Source organism: Rattus norvegicus, chromosome 10, assembly GCF_036323735.1.
Source record: "Rattus norvegicus strain BN/NHsdMcwi chromosome 10, GRCr8, whole genome shotgun sequence".
NCBI classification, from domain to species: domain Eukaryota; kingdom Metazoa; phylum Chordata; class Mammalia; order Rodentia; family Muridae; genus Rattus; species Rattus norvegicus.
In genome coordinates, this window is record NC_086028.1 from 93,352,501 (window position 1) to 93,369,571 (window position 17,071).

The window sequence follows — 17,071 nt, forward strand, 5'->3', positions numbered from 1 at the left end:
AACATAGTAGTTTATGGGATATTTAAGTCTTCTCAGCCTCCTTTAGTAACATAGAAAAGGAACAATGTAATCTTTGTGTGAAGGAGGGTGTTACAGTGACTCTGAAGGTGTCCGATTTTCTTTCACAATAGGTGCAGCACCTGCAGTCTATGGGTTCATAGCACATCCCATCCACTCCAGCATCTGGGACTGTCAGACTTTATTTCATCTCAGTGTTGGTGAGAATAACATGGTAACTGGCTTCTCATCTGTGTCTCCATGTTTACTGATCACACAGGGCATATTCTCACTTATAGTCATATTACTGTTCCTCCTTTTGTGAAATGACTTCATTATTATTATTTTTTTTTTGGTTCTTTTTTTCGGAGCTGGGGACCAAACCCAGGGCCTTGCGCTTCCTAGGCAAGCGCTGTACCACTGAGCTAAATCCCCAACCCCGACTTCATTATTTATTTTCCCGATTTTATTAATTTTTAAGAATGCTCTATATAAGTACTGTATTTACGTCTTCTCCCCACCACCAACCCTGTAACTCCTTCCATTCTCCCCTACTCCCTCTCATGTTCATGTCCTCTGAGACCTGTTGGGTGAATTTAGTGTTGTTCTCATGTGTATGCGTGCAGAGCTGGCCACTTGGGATTGCATAACTTATGAGGAGACGATCCTTGGGGAAGAAGAATTCTCCCTCTCCCGGGATGAGATTTCTCTCATCCATGTGGGTATGCCAGCTGGAGAGAGAGAGAGAGAGAGAGAGAGAGAGAGAGAGAGAGAGAGAGAGAGAGAGAGAGAGAGAGAGAGAGAGAGAGAGAGAGAGAGAGAGAATATGTGTGTGTGCATCTATGTATTGCAGGCACTCATAGAGGCCAGCAGAGGGCGCTAGGTCCTCCGGAACTGGAGCTACAGGCACGTGGGATCTGTCGCATGTGGGTGCTGGGATCTGAACTTCTATCTTTTATGACTGAGCAGATACTGGGCTATCTCTGTAGTCCCATCCTTACTTTATCTTACCAAGTTTGCTACCTTTCCTCATTCATTTATAGGAGTTCTCAAAGTAGTACAGATATGATATTTAATCTATTTATGTGGAAATTGTTTTGGGAAACTCTATGACTTTCCGCCACCTTTTGTTTTTGTGGTACCTTGTGGGAGCTTTTTAGATTCTAATCCGCTGTACTATTACCGATCTTTGTGTGTGGATCTCGTATTGGATAACTTTGCTAAACATGGCCCTCTTGGATTTTCTGTCTGGGTAACAGCACCCGTGAACCAGAATACTTTGTATTTTTAATTCCAATTTTTAAAGAATTATTTTAAAGAAAGAATTATTACTTTATGCATATGAGCTGTCTTTAGACACACCAGAAGACGGCATTAAATTTACAGATGGTTGTAAGCCACCACGTAGTTGTTGGGAATTGAACTCAGGACCTCTGGAAGAGCAGCCAGTGCTCTTAACTGCTGAGCCATCTCTCCAGCCCTGGATTCCAATTCTTTTTTTTTTTTAATTATTTTTTATTTATATGTATGCATATGCGTGCTCTATCTGCACATACACCTGCAGGCCAGAAGAGGGCATCAGATCCCATTACAGAAGGTTGCGAGCCACCATGTGGTTGCTGGGAATTGAACTCAGGACCTCTGGAAGAGCAGTCAGTGCTCTTAACCTCTGAGCCGTCTCTCCAGCTGGGGATTCCAATTCTTTTGCGTCACATTTCTTTCTCTTATTTTAGTGAATTGTGTAGAATCTCTCACTTATAAAAGTAACAATACTTACCTGATTTGGAAAAACTGTCTCGTGTTTTACCGCTGACTATAGTATTTATTTAAAATATGGCTCATGGAGGGCAAAGCCTTTCTTGATCATTGCTAGTTAGCTAACAAAATTTTTAATTCATAATAGGTTGATTTTAAAAAAATAAATTTCTGCATTTCTTGAGAGAACATGTTTATATTTTAGCGTTGAGCCATCCTTGTACTCCGGGGGTCTGGCTTTCTGCACACAGGTATGAGCACACATATGACATAATTATCTTTAGTGACATTTGCACTGAGCTATAACTGTCGGTGTCACCATAAAAGTCATAGAAGAACAACAAAGAGATAACTTGACACACAGATGTGGCCAAAGTCCAAAAAAGACTGGCAATATCAGGTGTTGGTGAAGACCTGGGACAATTAAGGGTTGCTGCACATTGCAGGAGAGAAGGCCAGGTGGTTTGACCATTTGACTCTTTCAGGAAGCGGTTTGGCGGTTTGGCAGCTTCATTACTGTACTGCTAACCAGTTCCATCATTTCAGGGTGAGGTTTCTGGGAGAAATTTAGAGTCTCACAAAACTCATCTGCAGTAAAGAGTAATTCAAGAGAATCCTAATTGCCACCAGTACAAATATCCCTTATTGGTAAATGGATAAACAACTAAAAATTTTAAGAAGTGGATGTGAGGGCTCAGACCTTTAGTCCTAGCGTTTGGGAAGAGGCAAAGTCAGGGGAAGGAGGGTTTCTGTGACTCTAAGGTGTAATAGCAAGTTCCAAGCCGGCCAGGGAGACCCTGTCTCAAAAATGTGTCCAATTAGAATGCGAAAGACCACGTACTGTCTGATTCCCCTTAGCACGACACTGTGGAAGAGGTGAAGTTTTAGGAGAGAGATGAGTGGGTGGTGGAGGGGGGGGCAGAAACATCCCTAGTGGAGCGGACAGAGAGCCAACTGCAGAGAGTCACAAGAGAATTGTGTCTATTCATTGGCTTTCAGTGAGCAATTGAGAGTTGTCACTATGTGTGGACTCCACTTTCTTTACACGAGACAGTAGCTTCCTAAGGAGGTTTAAACGCCTTTCAGGTTTGGAAAAACTTGCCAGTAAAGCTCACGGAGGGGAGGAGAGCTTGGAGGAGAGCTTGGAGGGCAGCTTGGAAGGTAAAGCATGAGGAGCTCGAGGCAATTCCCAGAACACACACGAAACAGCCAGGCATTGTGCTGCAAGCCCATGACTCTAGTGTTGGGGATAGGAGACGGGGGATTCCTGGGGCTCATTGACCAGCCAGCTGCCAGCCAATGAGAGACCCTGCCTCAAAACCAAACTGGATCACACCCAGAGAACACCATCACAAGGTTAACCTTCACACAAATGCACGAGTGTGTATACACACATGCTCATTCGTGTGCATACTCACACACATATTCATGCATGTACACACACATGAACTTGCAAATGCATGTGCCCACACACCATACACATACCCACATGCATGTACACATGTGCACACACGCACACTCATGCACACACAGGCTCACGTACATGTACTCGTGCACACATGCACACACACATTCACACATGTGTGTACTCACATGCACATGCACACACACATATGCACGCATGCACACACATACACACTTACACATGCATGTGCCCACATGCCCACATACATGCACACATGCATGAACACATGTGCACACATTCACACTTTGCCAGCCTGTATTTGAATGTGTCTCCATTTGAATCCCTTTCAGTTCCTTCAATGACTACAACCTATTCAGCCTCTGCTTCTTCTCACATTACCTTTAGGAAAACCACCCATTTTAATGAAAGTTCATGATATTCTCTTATATGTCAATTTTTTTTCTACTGGCATATAGGTTCACCCCTAACCTTATTCCTAATATTGTTTTTTTTTTTTTGTAAATTTTCTAGAATTGCCACAGATTAGTTATTTTACATAACCTTTGAATTTAAAACCCATTACTATTGTATGTATGAAAGAATGTGAGCATATGAGACAGTATATGAGTGTGTGCTTCTGTGGTTCATATCTGGATCACACATACACATACCTACACTCACTCATGGACACGTTTTTGGGGTCAGTTTAAAGGTCAGTTTCAAGGGTCTGAGTTTGAAGGGATGGGCAATCCATTCTTATTAGGCCATCTGTGCACTTTGAGAGTCCCTGCTTTATCTCCCTTTCTCTTTCCTAGTGCTGTTCCAGACTTCTCTCTTTTATCTTTTATCTAGAAAATCTTCTGCAGTTTCCAATGTCCTGCTAAGAGCAGAAGTGATTTCTCCAGTAAGCTGCGCACACACACGTATTTGCACTTACGTGTGCACGCTCATGTATACATGTGCACAAGCACATTATCTATGCATGTGACTACATATATGTGTATACATATATGTGTGTGCATTGTAATTTTTAAGTTGACAAATGTTGCCAGGTGTGGTGGTGCACAGCACATCTTTAATCCCAGCACTACAGAGGCAGAGGTAGGCGGATCTCTGTGAGTTTAACACCGGCCTGACCTACAGAGTGAGTTCCAGGCTAGGATTACATAGGCTCCGTCTCAAAAGGAGAAGAGAAATTAACAAGTGTTTAATCTTTTTATTCATTTTTAAATTAATTTAAGAACCAACAGTGATAGAAACAAATGAGGAACTTTATGACCAGCCCTTATGGCCATGAATTTGAACAACCATGACCTGAAATGTTTTCTAAACGGTGTCTGCAGTGAATAGGTACAGACTCTTTGAGGTACCGCTCAGGAAAGAGTACACAGCAGTTGACAGTGTTTGCTCTGTAAAAGCTGATATCAATGCTGTAGAAAGGATTTTTAATACACAAGAGGGTGGCATGTGGACCTGTGAATATATCACCATTTAAGAGCTTGGGGACTTGGGTATCTCTGAGGATCCTGGAAGTCCCCCCTCACCCCATAAAGAGGGACAGCTGGAAGAATACAGCCCTGTGACCTCAGCATCAAGGCCAGCAGTGAGTGTCCTCCCCTCTCCCTGGGACAGCTTTTCTCCCTCCTTCCTCCTGGGGCTCCAGCCAGCCTGCCCCAGGCTTTACTGTGCTCTACTTTTGTTTGCCCAGTTAACAGTGGTTCACATACTCTGAAAGGGGATTGCTCTTCTCTGGAGTTTATGGACAACTGACCTCGGACTGCAGATGCCCAGATCACATGGAGACTCTGCAAGCCATGAACAAGGATGTCAGCACCCCACCCCCACTTCAACTTCAGCAGGATAGGGATGACAGCCAGCCCCTCCTCTGCCAAGGAAACAGAGGAGGGGCTGGCTGAGGAGAGGAAGCCAGAAGACTCCAATCAGGCAGGGCCTGCTTGCAGCCAGCTCTCCGTGAGGAGCCCCTGTGTGCTGACACCTTGTTTTCTCACCTCTCCTGGCTTGTTTCTGTCCAATTAACTCAGCTCTGGGCTAGACCAGCTGAGAACTCTACAGGATTGGCTTCTTCCAGGAAAGGTGTTTTAAATTGTTCCTGCTTTGTTTACTGGGGGATTGAGCTCTGGGTCTTGTGACTGCTAAGCAAGTGCTCTATCGTTAGCCACACCCCCACATAATTAGTTAATTAACTTTAATTAATTAATGTATATTAATTGTGTGTATTACTGTATATTTGAGACGCAGTCTCATGTAGCCCAGGCTGCCTCAAACTGGATGTATTGTTATGATGAGTCGCAGTCTCATGTAGCCCAGGCTGCCTCAAACTGGATGTATTGCTATGATGAGTCACAGTCTCATGTAGCCCAGGCTGCCTCAAACTGGATGTATTGCTATGATGACCTTGGGCTGAATCCTCCTGCCTCCACCTCTGAGGTCACTGACATTAGAGGTATATACCATCATGCTCAGCTTTCTGCGGTGCTGGGGATAGAACCCAGGGCTTTTTGCCTGTCAGTGCACTACCACCAAAGCAACATGTATCCTCCTCAGCCTCATGTTTTAAAAAAAAGTTCATTTTCACTTCTACTGTAACGTACACTGTGTCTTCTGACTGTCTGACACGCCAGAGTTTATACCCTCAGGAGTCTGGAAGAGCTGTCAGTCAGCCGGGGGAAACCACATAGCAATGTTTGTTGATTGACTGACCTGACCTTTACTTTTGTTTTATCAAACACGTTCACGTGTTAACTCACTGGCTCCTTGACCAAACCTTCTGAGATGACATTATAGATAACAGGGTTCACTTTATGAAGCATAAAATAGAAGCCAAGGGAGGCACCATACTCTGGGAAGCTAGGGCAGGATTTGAACTTGGTTGTAGTCCTCCAAAGAGACAGGGTTTTCCTTAGGCAGACCCCAGAACACAGCTCTAAGAAGCCACTCAGCCAGTGGATGTCATCTTCAGGTAAAGCTACAGGTACCCCCAAGGTACTCCAAGCTCCTGGCCATCACTCCATGCTGGACCTGCACTCTCTAGGGTGGGGAGAAGGTGAGACCAGGCAACTGCTGCCTCCTGGCATCCCCCACCCTTTCCTGGGCCAGCTCCATCTGGCCAGCTCCTGGCCACTGCTTCTGTCTGCCTGTGCATAGCATGGCTCCCCGGGCACCTCAGATGATGAGTGGTTTCATCCTGCCCATAACGATGCGTCTATCGGGAGGGAGACAGACGTTCCTATCCGGAGGGAAGAGAGAGGGAGCAGAGAAAATCAATATCGGAGAATGATGGGTCTATTCTGCATCTCCCCACTCTAGGCCCTCCACAGAGGCAGCAGATAAAATAATGCTAGTTTTGATATTAATTGATCTTGAAGCTGGGTGAACCGAGCAGTGCCCCTTTAATAGCTAGCCACCACCTGCTGGCACTGGGGCTGACAGTGAGTTCTCAATCAATGTGCACAAGTGTCCCTATCTGACTTTATACCCTGTTCTGCCCTGAGCCAGCACTGGTGTCCAACTGCAGGGGTCTGAGGGAAGGAAGGGAGGGAGGAAGGTCTCCAGGAGGGACCCAGCACCACTACCATAACTTCTGGCTCAGTCCACTGCCATGTAAAAGTCTTCCCTGTCTGAGGTTCAGATGTCTTCATAGCTAAGCTGAAATCCAAGCAGAGCAGACAGTATCACCAAGCCACCAACACTCTAGCATGAATGTCGGCAGCCTTGTCCTAATGACAATAACCACAGAGCCTGTTTCAGGGACACGGCAAGGGGGTATATGAGGTGATTCCCACTCAGGGCGCAGCCTGCATCTGGCACTCTCAGCTTCTTGGGCTTTGGCCCTCCAGTTCCCAACTGGTTTACCAGCTGGCTGCTCTGGCTATAGTTGGCCTCTGAAGAACTCTATTTCCTCTAGTAGGAAGTCTTGGCTGAGCTGGGATGGTTAGGTTCTAGTGGGAGTATCAGGCAATGTGGCATCTTAAGTGGGACTCGGCATAGGGCCCACCCCGTGGATCTGTATCCTGGAAATTTCTTGGAAGAACAATGAAATGAGACACTCATGAGTGAAGGGGTGTCTGTAGGAAAACCTCAGAGAGGGCAAAGGAGGGAGCAGAGGCCACACACAAAGGCCAGCTATCACCTTGTACCTGGTACTGAACTTGGAGATAGGGACACAGGGGTAAGGGATGTCAGGACCAGCCCTGAGCCTCCAAGAACTGACACCCCCAGGGGACTGTCCTCCATGTCTTCAGAGTCAATCAGTCCCTTCAACACAGAGAAAGCAGGTAGGTTGGGAGGATCTGCCCTGTTTAAGTTTATTCCTAGGTCAGCCTCCCAAGAAGTTATGAAATCCACAAGTTGCCCATTCAAGCACTCTGTCAGTTCTGATCCTGGTTCCTGTCCTTACCAGCAGAGTGTCCTTGAGTAAGATACTTTCTCTTACCTGTCGTATCTACACAGGAGTGATTAAAAAAAAAGAGAGAGAATACTTTTGTGGAGTTGTGTGCAGGTGAATTAACAGAACACAGAGACAACCCTGTTGGGCACGCTCTGATTATGACTACAGGCCTTCTACCAGTAGGCTCCCATGTGGAGACCAGGTTAAGCATCAGGTGACAGTCACATCTACCACAGGGTGGGGTTCTTCCCGTTCCAACACTCTTATCCACTGAAGCTGAAAAGTGGCTCTAGCCATTGTCTGCCATATCTGTGGTAATTTAGGAGGGGGCTTCTTAGAACTCAGGTCCTTGACCTTGGTCTGGATCTCACAGTAACAACCTTGCAGGTGCGACAAGAACTATGGGCCTGACTGCCATCCCTCGGGTATCTGGGATCAGACAGTTGACCCTGGTAAGGAGGGCGGAGGGGAGGAGCCTGTAGCTATGAACCTGTCCTGACTAGACAGAGGCATAAGTTGTTTGCCTATCAAGTTCCCAGTCACCCTGCACTGTGACTGAGGGAGCAACACCTGTTACTCCCCAGATGTCCATTCTTGGGGGATGCCAGGGCAAGAACTCAAGCAGGAACCGGACTGCTGCTTCCTGCTTACAGATTTCCACAGCTGGGAACACCCGGATGTTCATAGCTAATGGATGTATAAGCAGTGTGGTCCATCAACACAGGGAGGTTTTATTCAGCCACCACAGGGAGGGGATCTCTTGGGTTGATGAACCTGCTCTATGAGTGAGAATGTTTGTTATAAAAAGTATTGTCACCATTCAACTCAAGTTCAAATTGCTAGCATAAAAAGCTGGGTATGGCCACATGTGCCTGTAACTTCAGGTCTATGAGGGAGAAGAAGGTGTGTGGGGGGATTGGGTGGGGGCAGAAGGATTGCTAAGGATTGCTGGCCTCTAGCTTAGCTCCAAGTTGATGGAGAGGCACTGTCTCAAAGGAATAAGGCAGATAACAATAGAGCAGGACACCCAGTGCCCTCTCAGGTCTCCTCACTGTACACACACACACGTACACACACACACACACACACACACACACACACACACACGGAATCTCAATGCAAGTTTCAGCTTGAAAATGTGTGAAATGAAAGAAACCTAACTCAGTCACACATCATATTTTTACATAAAATATCCTGAAGGTGAAGTCACAGGGATAGGAAGCAGTGTGGCAGATGACAGAATCTCAGGGGAAAGGGGGTACCGGGAGGGCGGTTACTGGGGTGCATCTCCATTTAGGGTGATGCTGTTCTGGGGATCACAGCAGGCTTTGTCACATTGGATCATGAAATGCCACTGGACTGGACATTTAAAATGGCAAAGGCTGGCAAGATGGGTTATCAGGTGAAGCACCCACTGTGCCAGTGTGAGGACCTGAGCTTGGATCTCCAGAATCCACATAAAAGCCAGGAAGAGTGGCAGCCATGTGTAATTCCAGTGCTCAGCATGTAGAGACAGAGGGTTGGCACACTAGAGCAGCCTGATATGCAAGCTTTGGGTTCAGAACTCTGCCTCAGTGACTAATGAGCAGAATTACTGAGGAAGATTACATACATATATATGTACGTATGTACTTACACACACACACACACGCACCCGCCCACACAATTGAATGTATTTCTTTGAAAGGGCAGGATTTATATCAGTTTAGAGGTACATACTACAAGTGTGTATAAACAAGCAATAGAAAGGGGGCAGGAGCTAGGAGTGAGAGACTAGAAGCTAAGTAAAGTGTTCACCAAAAGGTGAGGCCCAAAGCAGCCCCTCAGTTGCCCTGGCCCCTTTACATCATTGCTCAAGCTGAGAACTTTGCCCTGACAGTCACATGGCCCTGCAGCCCCAGGCAGCAAGAGGGGCAGGCCTCCTGCAGATCAAGAGACCTATTGCCTCTGGTACCTCTGCCAGCTGAGGACAAGACCCCAGAGATTGAACCTGCTAAAAGGCACTGGACACTGAGCTCCGGAGGTGCATGATTAGACTTGAGCACACAAGTGTCTTGGGCATTGGCAGAGCCACAATATGCATGGGTTTCTATGATACTAGAGTGGCTGCTATTAGGCCAAGATATATGGAAATCCTGTTTGGTGCTCTTGGTCTCAAGGGAGGGACAGCACTGGGGGAAGCTGGGTCCTACCATGCACCAACAATGTCCTCAAGGCACACAAAGCCCCAGATAGGACTATCTTGGAAGACTTTTTTGAGGAGGTGACACTTGGCTGAGTCTCTTGCATCTCAAGGCCATCTGGAGGTTTCATTTCAGATAAAAAGAAGACAATTTTTATAAGAATCTACCCCTAGGTTAGATGTTTTGGTTATATTCATTGGTTCATAAAGCAGCTAGATGACTTGAAATTAGTTAATGGTTCTTGGTTTCTTCTTTTATAAGATCTGGCTCATGGAGGTTTAGGAAATAGCTTGGTTTGCTTGTTCAATCCTTCAAACCCACATTTTAAAATCCAGGCATGGTGGTATACACTTGTAATTCCCAAACCGGTGACATAGAGATGGGCAGATCTCTGAGGTTTGCTAACTATCAGCCTAGTCTATTTGGTGAGCATTAGGCCAGTGAGAAAACCTGCCTAAAAATAAAAACTAGAAAAAGAAAGGTAGATCGTCCCTGAAGAACAACCCCTGAGGTTGTCTTTCAGCCTCCACATGCCTTTGTACAACTGTACACATGCATCTGCACATACATGCATACCCTGCACACATAGAGTCTTTCTCATACACACATGCACACACATGCACACAGGACTCATGGTAACAGCCTCACAAATTCATCTGCAGCTAGACAAGGTCAGAAAGAGCACTAACATCGGGAACCCAGAGCAGAATTTGCCATTGTTGTCACCATTGTGCCCAGGTCTTGGCAGATGGTGGCTTTAGGACCAGGGTTACCAACATGGTAGCCTAACTTCTGCCAAGCTGGGTATAGACATCATGTTGAGGGCGGGCAGAGCTCCATGCCCACAGAACTGGGAAGGTGAGTGGGTACGGGTGTATCAGGGATCTTGAACTCATCACCACAGTAGTGACTGCTCGCCACTCCATTTCAGAATTAGAGAAATGGGGGCTCAGGGAGGTCAAGTGACTCAAGGCACACAGAGGGGTTGAACTTCAGGCCACATGTCTATGTGTCCACTGCAGAGATGGTGGGGAGGGGATCATGACTAACTGGTCTTCGTTCTCAGTGATCCACAGACATGGCAGCAAGCAAGTTACATTGCCAAAGGCTGAGCAGGAGGGACACTTACCAGGCTCCATAACTGCTGTCACCTCCCAGGATGCTCCCGCCAAAGGACACTCTGTCTCCCGCCAAAGGGCACTCTGAGGCTGTGCAGTTTTGAGTTTTCTAGCCCCAGCTCTAGCCCTTTACTAAAATATCTCCCAGTGTCTATGTTTTCTCTGAGGATGGTGACCCCCACACACTTACACACACATGCACACGTTGGTGTCTTTGGGAATAGTGTTTGATCTTTAGCGCTCATATGTCTCACGCCTGTAACCAGTAACTACGAAGTAAGTGGTCCCTCTGCTCCTAGACATCATCTCTTTGACTTTGTATGTATTCATTGAACTGGACCCAGGCTATCTGCTGAGGTTGGGACCAGTATCTCAGGAGGTCAAGGGATATGAACCCCGAGACTCAGAGAAGCAAGATAAAGCTTTGTGTCTGTGTCCAGTGTCTGTCCAGACCTTCAGGGCTGGCTTGCCAGTCTCCCTCTGCTGAGGCTGAACCCCTAGGGATCCATGCTCACACACAGTCCATCCCTGGGAGGGAGGCTGTATCTGTACAGACAACTTTATAAGCCAGGCTTTTCCACTCAAGCCAAGGATATTCCTCATGTCCATAGGATGTGAGTTCCTGGTACAGGGTCCCTCATTAGCTTGGATGCCCCTCACTTAGGCTGGCAGATGACTTTCTTCCAGGCGCCAGCAGCACCCATCTACTGTGATCCTTGGGCAAGGAAAAGCATCAAGGGTTTCATAGTGGCAGTCACCAAGGAGGTCATTCCTTTGTAGTCACCGTGAGCTGCTTCCTCTTTCCCAGTTCTGGGCTATTTTTAAACCTCTATTTTTAAGAAAGACCTGACTTCTCATATATACTGCTTGATCAATAAATAAGGGCCTGCCTGCCTTGGACTAATTGAGACTCTGACTTCTGCATGGGGCAAGAGAGTTTTAGGGAGGGAGATGGTCTCAGCAATTCTGCTCAATTGTGGAACATTCCATTTCAAGTCCAGCCTCAGGCCAGCCTCAGCAGATAGCCTGGGTCCAGTTCAGTGAATACATACAAAGTCAAAGAGATGATGTCTAGGAGCAGAGGGACCACTTACTTCGTAGTTACTGGTTACAGGCGTGAGACATATGAGCGCTAAAGATCAACACTATTCCCAAAGACACCAACGTGTGCATGTGTGTGTATGTGTGTGGGGGTCACCATCCTCAGAGAAAACATAGACACTGGGAGATATTTTAGTAAAGGGCTAGAGCTGGGGCTAGAAAACTCAAAACTGCACAGCCTCAGAGTGCCCTTTGGCAGGAGACAAGAGTGTGGGCTGTCCTTTACATCTCCATGTTTTCTGCCATTCTGTACCTTACTCTTCACAATCGAAAAACCAAGTAAAGAAGTAGTACTTACCTCTTTCAATGTCAGCTAAAGGCAGTCAAGATGGCGTACGTCTGTACATCGGCACCCAGCAGGCTGTGAGCGCTCAGTGTGAAAACGCAAAGTCCTCTGTGTGTGTGTGTGTGTGTGTGTGTGTGTGTGTGTGTGTGTGTGTGTGTGTGTAGGGGGTGTTAAATCATCAGACTCCAGCAACCTGTCCCTACCCCTATCCACTCCACCCAGCCCTAGCCACCGCCCCCCTAAGCTTTTCCCCCCACTGATTGGCGGGTGGGTCCCCAGATTTCTGCACACTTTGCTCTCTCCCCTCACTTCCCCTCTCTGCTGAAATGTCACCTACTCAGGCGTGCCTCTGCTGAGTCTCCTTTAGAAATGGCCGCCCACCCCACCCACACTCTTCAGCCTCTCACCCCACCCTCTTGCCAGCACTTCTACCATGCAGCTGACTGCTTTTTTGCTGCTTTCGCATAACGCTGCTCCTGAGGGAGCAGGACTGTTTTTTTCCTCCTCCTAGTTTATTCTTAGCTAGATCCCCAATGATTCTCAACATCAGGCTGCCTTGCTCCCCGGGGGAATATCAGGCAAATGTCTGAGGACAGGCAGGTGTGTAGATGGATGAGTGCTACTGGTATGTAGGTGCTGGAGACTGGGGACATTCTGCAATACACAGGTCAGCCTGCTTGTCACCAAACACAAGAATACCCATTCCCCCCAAAGCCAAGCATACCACAGCACCCCTGTCGCTTAGCTCAGTGGTTGGCATAAGCCCCCTGGGTGCTCATTATGGAAGAACAATGATATTATATATAATGCCATCAACATTATATATAAGAGTGATTGTCCCTTGGGCTGGGGCTGTAGCTCAGATCAGTTGGGAAAGTGCTTGCCTGCCTTATGTAAGACCCTGAGCTTGGTCCCCAGCACTGCATAAAGCAGACGTGGTGGTATATCCCAGTACTTGAGAGGCAGAGCCAAGATAAGGAGTTTGAAGTCATCCTCCTACATGGATAGTTTGAGGCTAGCCTATGGTACATGAGAGCTGGGGCTTTATTAGAAAAACAAAAACAACAGAATAAAACAAACAAACAAACAAACAAACAAAAAGATGTCTATTGGGAATGCAAGACCATAAAGACATATTAGTGGCTCATTGTGTCTTCTTTCTGGTTGTGACCCTGCCCTCTGGCCCACTAGAATGGGCTGCAAACACTCTTCTTTGGATTATCACATGCCAGGACAACAGTGGCAGTGGTTTCCACAGATCTAAGTGATGCTCATCCACCCCTCCCCCAGTGAGGCTGGCCCACAGGCTTTCTCAGCAGGGACTTCCCCGAGTTCTCCAGCATGACCTACACTGAGAGCCACAGGACCCCACAAGCCATTCATGCTGACTCCAGTAAAATCCCTTGTTCCTCCAGCCTCCATCAGTCCAGGAGCCATGTCAGGGGTGGGTGAACGACTGTTTCTGCTTCTCTCAAGAGAGGTGACACGAGGGGCAGGGTGCGTGTGTGTGTGTGTGTGTGTGTGTGTGTGTGTGTGTATGTGTGGTGTGTGTGTGGTGTGTATGTGCGGTGTGTATGATATGTGTGTTGTGTGTTGTGTGTGTGTGGTATGTGTGGTGTGTGGTGTGTATGTGTGGTGTGTGTGTGTATGTGGTGTGTGGTGTGTATGTGTAGTATGGTGTGTGTGTATGTGTGGTGTGTGTGTATGTGTTGTATGGTGTTTGTGTGTGTGTATGTGTGTGGTGTGTGTGGAGGGTGTGTATGTATGGTGTATGTGTGTATGTGTGGTGGGTGGGTGTGGTGTGTGTTTATGTGTGTGTGTGGTGTGTGTGTGTGGTGTGTATGATATGTGTGTTGTGTGTTGTGTGTGTGTGGTATGTGTGGTGTGTGGTGTGTATGTGTGGTGTGTGTGTATGTGGTGTGTGGTGTGTATGTGTGGTGTGTGTGATGTGTATGTGTGGTGTGTGTGTGTTTGTGTGGTGTGTGTGTTTGTGTGGTGTGTGTGTGTGTGTGGTATGTGTGGTGTGTGGTGTGTATGTGTGGTGTGTGTGTGTATGTGGTGTGTGGTGTGTATGTGTGGTGTGTGTGATGTGTTTGTGTGTGTGTTTGTGTGGTGTGTGTGTGTGTGTGGTATGTGTGGTGTGTGTGGAGTGTATATGTGTGTTTGTGTGTGTAAACAGCTACAGCCACAGCCTAGGCTCCAAACACAATGTATGGCTGACAGTGGGGGTGGGGAAGAGCGGCGGAGTGGCTGGATGATGCTTTGCTTTGGTGTTTCTTTGCCTCTCACAGGGCCCTGCAGCTCACTCCCAGTCAGTTGTCCAGCACAGGCTTCCTTAGTAGGCACCCTCTTCCTGTCCCCACAGGATCACGACTGAGGTTCAGCCCTTCCCTGCCCATCACTTGCCATCTGCCTTCCCGGCCTGCCTCCCTCTCAGGGTACTTCGTCTGTTTCTGGGGACTGTACAGTTGGTAAAGTCCCATCTTTTCTCTCCTGCACCCCCATTTGCCTCCCTTTCTGCTCTTCTGTCCTTACCCCCTTTTCATAAAGGTCCTGAAAGTCTCTAAACAAGTCATTGTTGTGAAGGTTTAGTGGCTGACATAGGTTGCAAGGCAGGGGACCAAAGGACTAAATCTCTCACAGTAGAATATTAGACCCCAGGCGGCTACACTCCAGGAGAAGTGGATATTTGATGACAAGGGGTTTTACCAGTGCAACTAAAATCACACACAGTTGTCCCCAGTTCTGCCAGCTGGTAAGACCGCCACTAAACTCAGGGATGGGATGACAGACAGGCACACAGTGAAGAACCAGCTGGCAATGACCCAGGAGTCTGCAAAAAATATCTATCCAAAGCTTGAGGGGTGCAGGGTCTGGGGGGTGGCAATGATAGCTCCCCCTAGAGTCATGACTCCATAGTTACAGTTCCTTCATCCTCTGGGAATCTAAACTCCACCAGAGCTCTCTCAAGCTCTAACACTCCCAGTGCATTCTCCCTCTCCGAGAACTAATTGTGCTTCCTCAGTACGTGGCCACCATCCTCAAGCCTAGTGTCTGAGGAAGCCGAGGCAGTCCTGGACATTTCTTCAAATGAATACTGTCATTTGTGATCTTACTTTGTTCTCACAACTGACAGCCCAGCTTTACAAGAGGAGGAAATGGAACCTCCAAGAGGTTCTGTGGATTAGCCAATGTTACACTGTCAGAGGGTGAGCGACTGAGGTTAGAGCCCATGTTTTCTATCACAAACTAAAGCCAGCCCCTTCCAGCTGTGTGGGAACAGCTCAGCTATCACGTTCCCCAAGCCCTCTTTCAGGTCCCTCTCCCAGGTCCCTGATGCCTCCAACCTGGGAATGGTTGGGATTCTTCCCTTCTGTGTGGCAAGACCAAACAGAAAGCTAGCCATTTCTAAGCACCGTGAGGACCAGCCTGGAGATAGGACTCCCTCAGAAACCACAGGAGTTCTCACTTAGGTACCTGGTATGTTTTTTAAATCTCCCTTCAGCCCCAAGATTTGATTTCACGTTAACACTGCTCATATGCTGCAGTTTGATCAGTTGCCAAGATAGGATTCCGGTAAAGAGATCAAGTCATTACATGGGGCAGTTTAGAGTTTCTGGGGGAAAATATAGGGTGCTTTGGTAGTTGGTATTTCACTCAAAGCATAAAGGAGATCCCCATGTCTTATGCTGTTCCACCACGGATCTTTATCAATCCCGGAGCTTTTGGCAAAGCCCCTTTCTCCTACTATCCCTCCCGAGCGTCCTCCTGTCAGCTAGGGCAGACAGGAGGAAAGCAATAAAAGCAGACTAGATGTCCTATGATGGACAGCTAACTTGCGGGTGGGTGAGACCGCTGGGAAGTGAGTCCAATCACAGACGCTGGCTGACAGCCTAGGGGAGGCTGGCCCTCAGAGACCCACAGCCCAGCTCAACAGGTGGCAGAGGGCTTTACTATCCCGCATCCAGGTCAGTTCTTCCAGTCCCATTCAACTCTGTGGGGGAAAGTGTGGCTTTGGCTTTGGAGTGGGCAAGTTGCTCAGAAACACCAGCAAAGAGGGGAGTCATGATCCTCAAGCCCTGAACACACACACACACACACACACACACACACACACACACACACACACACACAGAGAGAGAGAGAGAGAGAGAGAGAGAGAGAGAGAGAGAGAGAGAGAGAGAGAGAGAGGAGAGCGCCCCACCCTGCCCCTGGCTACTCAGTAAGGAGGCCAGCCTGACACAGTAGCGGTTGGCACCACCAGAGATCATCGCTTCCTGGACCCCCGACAAGGCGTGTGTCTATCCCTCCTGCTCATCTTTGCGCTTACCTCACGGCCACGATCCCAGACTTGCCTGTAAGGTTCCTTGCGGGCTGCTCTGGGTGGAAGGTACCGCGCTGCCTGCCGGACGCCCGCCCCGTCCGGTCCGCTGGAGCTGCTCTGCGCCAGCTACCGTGCGGGTGGCCGCCGCTGGAGCACTGTACTGGAAGAAGGCGGGGTCTGGGGCGGGGTCTGGGCGGGGCCTACCTTCCTATGCAGTCAGTTGCGGGTGGGCTTTGGGGCTAAAGGATGCTGTCTTCCACCGAGAGGAGAAACCTTGGGTGGGGAAGCATTCCTGTGGAGACCGTAGGTGAAGACTTTGGGGGTTGTTGTACGAGAAGGGAGGCTTTCCAAACTAAGAACACCTACCTGCCTTGAGTCAGACTCAACTTCCCGTGCTGGCTGCTGCAGTCGATGATGGAGAGAATATTCTGGCAACAGCCAGTTGTTTATTGAGTTCTGAGGGCCAGGCACTCGTCAAAGCGCTTTTCAGGTCC

At 47.9% G+C, this 17,071-nt stretch overlaps 1 protein-coding gene across 1 annotated transcript in view; it reads right to left on the bottom strand.

Annotated features, from left to right (window-relative positions):
• Cacng5 (calcium voltage-gated channel auxiliary subunit gamma 5) overlaps positions 1 to 16,744 on the bottom strand; it is a 42,103-nt gene extending 25,359 nt beyond the window's left edge. Inside the window, exon 1 of the mRNA XM_039085092.2 lies at positions 16,584 to 16,744. The gene's annotated coding sequence lies outside the window, so the exon portion shown is untranslated. The remainder of the gene's footprint in view (positions 1 to 16,583) is intronic.
• Between the last annotated feature and the right edge of the window lie 327 nt (positions 16,745 to 17,071).